The sequence below is a fragment of the Notothenia rossii genome (genome assembly GCF_949606895.1).
Source record: "Notothenia rossii genome assembly, chromosome: 11".
Classification (NCBI taxonomy): domain Eukaryota; kingdom Metazoa; phylum Chordata; class Actinopteri; order Perciformes; family Nototheniidae; genus Notothenia; species Notothenia rossii.
Window position 1 is genome coordinate 7108542 of NC_136910.1, and position 9739 is coordinate 7118280.

The following is a 9739-nucleotide window of genomic DNA, read 5'->3' on the forward strand; positions in this document are numbered from 1 at the left end:
CGAAACACAGAACAGATCATTATAGCATCCCATAATCCCCTCTGTTTCAGCCCTGTTTCAAAAGTGCTGATTCTCTGTCTGGGGGGGGGGGGGGGGGGGGTACCTTGGTTGGTGATTGGCTAATGGTTACACAAGCCAACCAATCGTTATGACATCATAAAGTGGCCAACATCTGATCAGCTCATTTTCCGAAGTTTTTATATAAATGGATCAGGACAAAAAGTGAGCGAATCTTTTTTCCTGAATCTTTCAGAATCTCTTTACACAGAGGGGACACATGTTGATGTATAAAAGACATGAACAAGTGGATTTAATACTTAATGCTCTTTTTGCTACCCAAATAGGTTTAAGGTTCAATACTTACAAACAAATTTTGTATGTGTACACTGCATGCTTTTTTGTAACATTATAATCTTGCTAGTAATTCACTCAAGGGAATACTTTTTTTTAATATCCTGATTACATAATCCCGTTAAATGTAATCCGTTACTCCCCATGCAAGGCTATCACAAAACATTCAAGAGTCTGCTGTTTGTCTGAACATCAGTAACACTTTGTAAAGATGGCAGATCAGTGCTGCTGAGGATATTTTTTTCTTCCTAAACTGGTGAGTAATGCTGATTGACGCGGGGGAGGGGATTGTAGGCTTCCCCATCCGCCACGTTAGGTACTTTAACCTCAACCCTGATGTATTGTTTCATATTAACTGACCAGACTTCCCCACTGAAACAGCTGTAAGTGTGATCTTTTATTATACAGTGATGCAAACTTGTCACCTTTCGGCGAAATTCGCCGTTTTGAATCCAAAATAGGTCGTTTGTGTGATTCATGTAGATCTGCAATAAAAATATTTTTGGGGTATGGGGGGGGGGGTCTGGGACCCGGAGTAATCTGCGGCCGTGAGCTGTTATGTGCCATCATGACACGCATGGTCTTCTTTTTTTATATATTATAATGAAGCGCGAGCTGTGTGCTCGAGTCTTCCTGCCTGTCGGCTCTGCTCATCGATGTAAGGCTCTGCTGCTCCGAGATGATGGTCTAGCTTCAGCAGCTACAGTACCTACGGGTGCGTTCGTTAATATTAACTGTGCGTCCGGGTCCGGAGTCACTGTGGCACCGACTGGACCGCTGGTGAAAAGCTGTTAGAACGGGCCGTTCAGGTGTTCAGAGCAGAGCTCCCCGTTGGAGCGGCAGAGCGTGATGTGAACTGAAAAGTTTTTCTTTGGCAATATTATTTAAGGAATCGTTGAGCTAGCTAACTAGCATACATTGTCACTATCTGCTAACGTTAGCTTTAGCCTTCTATATCTAACAGTTTTTTTCATAGGCTATAAACAGAGGTGGTATAAGTATATATATATATTGTACTTGAGTAAAAGTAGAAGCACTCAGATCTTGTACTAGAATAGAAGTAGAAGTACTCAGATCTTGTACTAGAGTAAAAGTAGAAGTACTCAGGTCTTGTACTAGAGTAAAAGTAGAAGCACACAGATCTTGTACTAGAGTAAGAGTAGAAGTACTCAGATATTGTACTTGAGTAAAAGTAGAAGTACTCAGGTCTTGTACTTGAGTAAAAGTAGAAGTACTCAGGTCTTGTACTTGAGTAAAAGTAGAAGCACACAGATCTTGTACTAGAGTAAAAGTAGAAGTACTCAGATCTTGTACTTGAGTAAAAGTAGAAGCACTCAGGTCTTGTACTTGAGTAAAAGTAATAGTACCAGAGTGTAGGAATACTCTGTTACAGTAAAAGTCCTGCATTCAAAATGTTCCTCAAGTAAAAGTAGAAAAGTATTATCATCAAAATATAGTTAAAGTAGCGACAGTGAAAGTCGTCATTGTGCAGATTGGTCCATTTCAGAATAATATATATGATATGTTTTATAATGATTGATCATGAAAGTGTTCTCAAAGCTGGTAAAAGTGCAGCTAGTTTGAATTACTTTGTATACTACAGGGTAGCTTGTGGATTTGCTCCAGGTGGAACTAAAGTCTGATTTAACACTTGATTATATTTCACTTCATTCATCCACATCTGTAAAGTAACTAAAGGTAGTAAATACATGTAGAGGAGTAGAAGTACACCATGTACCTCTGAACTGTAGTGGAGTAGAAGAACAAAGTAGCAAAACATTGAAATACTTAAATAAAGTACAAGTATCTCAAAATTGTGCCCAAGTATAGTACTTGTTGAGTTTATGAACTTAGTTACTTACATCATGTGGCTATAGAGATAGAAAGACTAAGCCTTGCACAGAGGCATGACAATACATTTTCAAAATGCTCAACAGTGCTGCCAAAATTATAAACTTACTGCTACACAATTAAAATAAATGCTTTTATATATTTCTATTAGATGTGACTCTTTGGCGTTTCTGTTATTATTAACACTGCTGCTTTAGTTGTTCTGACTGCTGAAATCCTCTGTTATTCCTCATTTTAAAGCCGATATTCCGTGGGGTGGGGGAGCCGGGGGCTCGGATCCTTGTCACCTTTTTCATACCTGATGAGTTTGCATCCCTGATTATATGTATTATCATTTGTGGTAATAATTGAACATATATGCAAGATGTTACAGTCCTGCGCTATCATTAAGAGCTTGATAAGATACTACCATGTATTTTGATGTTAGAAAAAGATATAAATAACCATGTTTTTCAAATCTACAGCAACGTATTTACAACATATTTGTGACCTTTTTTGTTACTTTGATTGTTCATCTTCACTTATTTGTAGCATTTCTGATTTCTGGATGGCAACTATTTCATTTCTTTACATGAGGTTTACTCTAAATAGCAACAAAAAACTGTTTTAATAAGCAATGTACATTTTCTCCTCATTATTATGTCAATCTTTGTGCAGAACCAATGGCAGCGATGACAGCAGGAAGTGTGTTTTTGGCCGTCTTTCTGGTGCTATTTCCTGTGGCAGGTAAAGGTCTGCCTTATTTGTATTGTTGTTAAAAAGTTGTTGATTATTTCCCCGCAGAGTGTTAATCCAGCCTGTACATTTTGTGTTTTATTTCAGTTCAACTGTCATCCGGATGTGTTTCCTAGTCAATCAAAGAAACATGTGGCTTTCGGGGCTCATCGGTACGGCTTCGCTGCTCCTTCAAATGCAAGAAAAGTCGAGTTCAGGATGGTCCAGAAAAATGATCTTTAACGGGACACTTGAACCCTTGAGCCTGATGCCAGCTTATTCGTCTCGAATGATGAACCGTAAATGTAGAAAAAATGACTGCACGATGAACCTGACTAACTTAAAAATGACTGATGCATCCACTTACTATTTTGTGTACAACTTTCGAAATGCTTCTGGTGATATGTTGACATGCAAAGGTGTGCCCGGTGTAACGCTCCACTTTTCTGCGTCTCCAGTAAGAATCGTGGTAGACAGGTTCATTAGTGGTCAGTATGTGCCTGTTGCAGATTTGAAAGTGATGAGGGCTCAGAAGATAATGCTGACTTGTGTCCAGACCTGTCCTGTAAATCGAATACATAATTCAAAAATACACCTGGTACAAGAACGGCCTGAAAATCAATGGCAGCAGAGCAAACTCTCTGCATTTGGACGCAATCAGAATTGAAGATACAGGCAGTTACGTCTGCGATGTGATTGGCTACAAAGACTTCTCCTCGGTTGCTGTCAATCTCACAGTCCAGGGATGTCCCAAACACACTGAGGGGTCTCGAGTCCCTGATCCTGGCCCACTCATAACCCCCACCGATACTCCCAAAAGCAGAAGCATGTTTCTGTTCTCTGTAATGTAGTTTGTGTGTGCATTGGATTGGCAACAGTAATCATTGTGGGATTACTAATCAGAGCAAAGAAGAAGAAGAGAAGACAACATGGACTCTAGATACCATGGCTCTGGATATTAATACCATGTTGAGTGATTATGAGACAATGAGACCCTGCCCTTCTGCTGAAACTGTTTATGAGAACTGACACCACAACTCTCTGGGAATTTTTAAAGCAGCCCACCATCAGTGTAATATGTAATATTCCATGTAAAGTGTTTATTTTATTATATCTATATATATATATTTATTAGTTTTGCCTTTTCCTTCATGTGTATTAACTTGACTGGAGAGCATGAGGTAATCTTCAACCTTGAAAAGTGAAACCTGAATTCCTTCTAATTGTCAGAAGGGGGCGACTCCACAAAAGAGTGCAATTGTAAAAGTAAATCATCCTATTTATCACTTAATTTATTACTCATTAAACATTGACATAAAGAGTTTGTGGTCTCAATTGCTATTTTCAACTCTTTTCCAATTATGTTAATTTGGTAACTGATCAACTGTGCCAACCCAAGATGTGATTAAAAAGTATTGAAGCCTCAGTACAAAAGTAGTTTAACTTCTGATATGTAGTTCTTTGGGGGAAAGGGTGTATATTTCATGGTCATTTCATGAAGTGTTATGACTTTGTTGCAAACAAAGAGGAAGAAAAGAATGTAAGCCTTTGTTTTGTAGACAGTTTGTAGCTTTTTGAGAGTCCAGGCATGTCCGTTTTGGGAACAGACTGTCAGAAACCTTTACAAAGCTCTATGTGGTTGCTAAACGCTCTGGTTTTACCAAAATGTCATCACTGTCTTTTGCTCTTTCTGTGTGTTTGTGTCTCTGTACCTGCCAGCAGCTTTGTGTGTGTGTGTGTGTGTGTGTGTGTGTGTGTGTGTGTGTGTGTGTGTGTGTGTGTGTGTGTGTGTGTGTGTGTGTGTGTGTGTGTGTGTCTGTGTCTGTGTCTGTGTCTGTGTGTGTGTGTGTGTGTGTGTGTGTGTGTGTGTGTGTGTGTGTGTGTGTGTGTGTGTGTGTGTGTGTGTGTCTGTGTCTGTGTGTGTGTGTGTGTGTGTGTGTGTGTGTGTGTGTGTGTGTGCGTGTGAGCGTACTCGTAGTTCCAGCTAATGACATAAGTAAGCAGACATGTTCAACAACTTATTGGTGCATGTAAACATTGTACGCTGCAGCAGCCCCATCCCTCCCTCCTTCTGTTCCTCCACGCTTTTATCTCCCCTCTTATCTCCTGCCCTCTAAATCTGCTCCTCCATCGCTCCTCTTCTGTCTCTACTCGCCTCTATCTGTTTACCCGTCTCCCTTCCCCCGGGCTTTCAAAAACCCTTTCCCTCTTCTCTCTCTTTATTATATATTTCCTCTCTTTCTTCCACCTCCACCGGCATTATTTTTCTTTCCCCCCTGCAACTCCATCTGTCTGACGGTCTGCCTGCCTTTCCTTTCCAGCCATTCATCCGCCGTCACTCTGTTGCTTATGTGGTTGTGATGGAGGAGGTAAATAAACAGAGCCAAAGCCAGGGATCCTAAAAGATCTTGACTTTGCATGCATGACGGTAATTAATCACTACCTTGTCTCTGCCTTCCCTGTTTGTTCTGCATATATAAGAAGGAGGATTTATCTGTAATTGTAAGTCAGGTGATCGAGGAGGGAGTGGGGTTAGCGGGGGAGAGGAATTATTAAACATCACTGGTAGTTTGAAGCCACCTGGGGCAGAGCTGCCATCTTTGTTTTGGGCATATGGTGCATTCCAGTTGTCTTCTTGGAAACTCTGGGATAGCTGGCCACATGATATCATCATTCAAAACGAAGTTTCCACATATAAACATTAAGAGAACATTTGATTAAATATCACATTTTCTAGGTCTTCTGTGTGTCACATTAAATCAACTGTACATATGGTACTGGTCAACTTCTATCTGTGGATATGTTGCTACGATGTTGGTCTTAAAAAACAAACAAAATAAAGCGTAGTAGCCTATTGCTAACAAATCGCTAATCCGAAGTGAATGCTAAAGCTGTAAACAAGGCAAACAACTTCCTGTGGGCGGCCATCTTTTTGCTACATGGATGTGTCGTCACTGCCACTTTGACTTAAATGAAACTCAGCATCGCAGCTTTCTGCCAGTCACATGGTTGTGTTTGGTTTATCGGCAGGTATTGACAGTTCTGAATGTCCTGTGTTTGAGAGTAATGGCTATCAAAAGGTGGTGAACAAAAGAGGAAATATCTCACCTATTAGAAACCCCCCACCTAACCCTGGCTTCCTTCCTCCTGCTCCCTTCAACCACCACCTCTCTCCTTTTTCCTCACCCCCTCCCCACCTCCATTACCAATTAGCTCTAAGGCCATAATGGATGTTGTTTGCCATGTTTCCCTGTCAGCGGATTGAATTAGCACCTCTGTGTGTGCGAATGTGTGTGTGTGCGTGAGTGATCATCTTATCGGCTCTTAGTACAGTAATGAAACACAGTTATAAATGGCTGCAATCCTGTTAACAAAACAGCACCTGAGTGTAGCCCGCTAGATAAATCAGAAATGGGCCGTCGCCACGCCGACCCGGCGGCTGTTGCTAAGGCGCGGAATCACCAGGAGACAATTGAATCATTTGCTCACTGTCTGATAAAGCGTCTGTCTTTAACAACCGGATCACTGCTATAAAAAATAACATCATTTGTTATCACTGTGTGTCTGTGTGTCCCCCCCCCCCCCCCCCTTCACATGTTCAGGAGAATTTCTGGTTTTGTAATCAAACTGTTATTACAAAAAAAGGCAGTTTTTTTCTGTGTTGCAACAATTTTGGCGTTTTTTTAACAGCCACGACTTTGCTTCTGGTCTTTACTCATCGCACCATGGTGATATCAGTTGTCATGCATGCATTTTCAAACACACACACACACACACACACACACACACACGCACACACACACACACACACACACACACACACACACACACACACACACACACACAGGCACATTCCTCTGTCTTTGTGCTGGGGGACTATTAAGACTGTGTCTAATGCAGCGACACACTCCAGTGCTCAAACACTTAATTGTGTTAATGTTTGAGTTCACATAATCTTTCAGGGCTGTCATTCTCTCAGATTATTCAGCCCTGTTTTCAATTACTGCACGGTTTGCCACTGTAAACCCTGAATGCATGATATTCCTGTCCCCGTGTCCGTACACACCGTTGTTTGTGAAGCAAACCAGAAAAAACAAAGATTGAGGATGAAGTAGCGTGAATTGTTTCCATGATGCGTTCAGTTATTTTGCTCTAAGGCTGCGTGCATCTCTGTATTTTCAGCCTGCACATACATGTGAGTGCATCTTCATATATTTACACAAGCAGCTCAGGCTTTCAACAGCCAGTCGGTTGAAAAATTGAACAGCTCCTCCTTGAAACTCATTTTGAAACCTGTCTGTAATAGTTTGGGCTACAGTCACCGATCACACCACTTCATCAGTTATTGTGAATATGAGATAGAGTGAACTCTGTTTCGATACACAAACACCCACGTGAAAAAGGCAACGGAGCATGAGTCAACTATACGGGGGTAATAAAAATAAAAAGCACATAGCACAGTCATTGCGTGCTAAACAGAGCCCATTCAAGCAGATCGGTGGGGTGTGTGTGTTGGTGTGTGTTGCAGAGAAAGAGGGACTATGTGCAAATTGTCTTTGTGTTTGTGTGCTCATGTCAGTCATCCTTCAGTCTCGTTGCCGCCTGTCAACTGCTGGAATTTCTTCATCACGCTTTACTTACTGTCACACTAAGTTGCTTGTGTACAGTGAGGATTATGTTTGGATATTCACTTTGTCCTGTGAAAGCTGTGTGTACCTACTTCCATGGAGCTCTAAATATTCTTGTGTATTGTCTTTTGTAACTTCTTAATGATCTGTTAACAGTGAAAGTAAAGATAGCATAGCAGCGATAAAATACGCCCTTGATATAAAACATGTCGTGATAACTTCTGACCTGTAATAACATTGTGGTTTTATGGTTTCCTTCACTTTAAAGGTTGTCATGGTCTGAGTCATTCTACAGAAAAGGTGGAATCTGGGTGATACAAATCTGCTGAAATATATTCCTTCTAAACACATCTAAAACTTGCTAAATAGCAATAACTAACTCTTAACTTGATGAATCCACAACAAGTAGAGCTTAAAGTATTTTTATTATTTTTATACATTATACAAAGCTTATTTACATAGGAATGTCACTGGTGTTACGTGTTACCAGGAACAAAAGTAACACCAGTGACGGTAACACCAGTGACAATTTGGAGAAAACACTACCATTTGAACAAAATGGCTGCAATGTGTCAGACCAAATATGGCTTCAGTCAATATCAAAATCGTTTAACTCTTCTATACAATACATTTTCTCATTCAAATGTTCACCCCTAGGGCTATGAAATGAGTAACACTAATGACAGACTTGAAAGACGCACGTAACATTTGAAGATAAAATGACACCATTAACAAACAAAGTAAGAAGTATCTGACTTTCCTTATGTCTTTGTCCACTGCACTGCCTCAAATGATCTCTTGTTACAGGAAGCACTTCAGAGACAGTACATTACTTCAAAAATAAAAGCGTTTTGTGTAGCAGTAACACCAATGACGTAATTTTGGGTGACTGACATTTATTGGATATTATCAATAATAATTTGCGTTTTTTTTTACCATTTCAGTGTTATATTTAATGCTTGTAATGTTATGTAAATATGAATGAGATTTATTTATTGAAAAAAATATATTTTAAATGAAAATTATAGGCTCCACTTCCATATATGATCAAAGTGACAAGGCAGTTCCTTGAACTTGGCATTTTAAATAAATAGCAATTTATGTATAAAACTTTTTTTTTACACACCATTGCAAAGACAATCTCTATGTATTCAACATATATAATGAATGTGAGTATTAGGTCAACGTCATGTATTTTGGTGTCAAAAGTAAGTGACAGTACTTCCACCTTTTCTGTAGAATGACCCGTCTGCAAAAACAAATGATTTGACAGTTTTTAGGTGATTATCGATGTATGTAATGCTCTGGCTGTGTACGTCTTGAGTGCAACAGGTCAGCCCTTTGTAATCCGGATATGATGCATGTATTACGTACTTCTGTCCTGGGGATAATAGTTAGTCATTGAGGAAGTTATAGTAAGCAATGACAGCAGCCTTGGCTGGACAGACACATTCTTAAATCAAAACTCACAGAAACGTTGACTTTATTTATTAAATGTGGATTAAAGATGTCACTGTTAATCAAACCACACCAACGCAATTTTAAATGACGATACACTTCTTAAATAGGAATACCAAATGGAGAGATATGGAACATTCGAAAACTAAGGAGCCTATGAAAAACTTTAAAGAGGCCCTTTTCTGCTTTTTTATGTTTTCCATTTCCTCTAATGTGTTCTCCCACACACTGCCGGAAATGCCTCGAATAATGATTGCAGGACATATTTTTCTTATTTTTCAGTTCATATTTTAGGGTAGTATGTGGGAGAGAAACTCCCTCTGGAGGGAGCTTTGGGATTTTAGCCTTTGAAGACCATTTACATGCACTAAGACATAAAATGTTGGGCGGCTGTGGCTCAGTGGATAGTGTGCTGGACTTCGAATTAGGGGGTAGCAAGTTCGAGTCTCACTGCAGTCAGCATGTCGTTGTGTGCCTGGGCAAGACACTTCACCTCAAATTGCTCCTGTGGGGATGGTCCGCAGTATTGAGTATGTAAGTTGCTTTGGATAAAAGCGTCTAACAAATGACATGTAATTAAATATAACACAGTACAGGAAAGGCAAACCCCGAAAAGCATCATAGGGCCTCTTTAAAGTCTCTACTACATACTGTATGTTATATGAGTAAACTGCAACTTCTGGTTTCATGTAAATAAATAACAAAGGAGAACCTCATTATGGAAAATAGTTTGATAA

The 9739-nt window shown here is 39.9% G+C and overlaps 1 long non-coding RNA gene across 1 annotated transcript; it reads left to right on the forward strand.

The window, feature by feature from the left end:
- Positions 1 to 625: 625 nt before the first annotated feature.
- LOC307024846 lies at positions 626 to 4235 on the forward strand. The gene is made up of 3 exons (XR_013804006.1): positions 626 to 734; positions 2860 to 2928; positions 3025 to 4235. It is a non-coding gene; the product is annotated as an uncharacterized lncRNA (long non-coding RNA).
- Positions 4236 to 9739: the final 5504 nt, after the last annotated feature.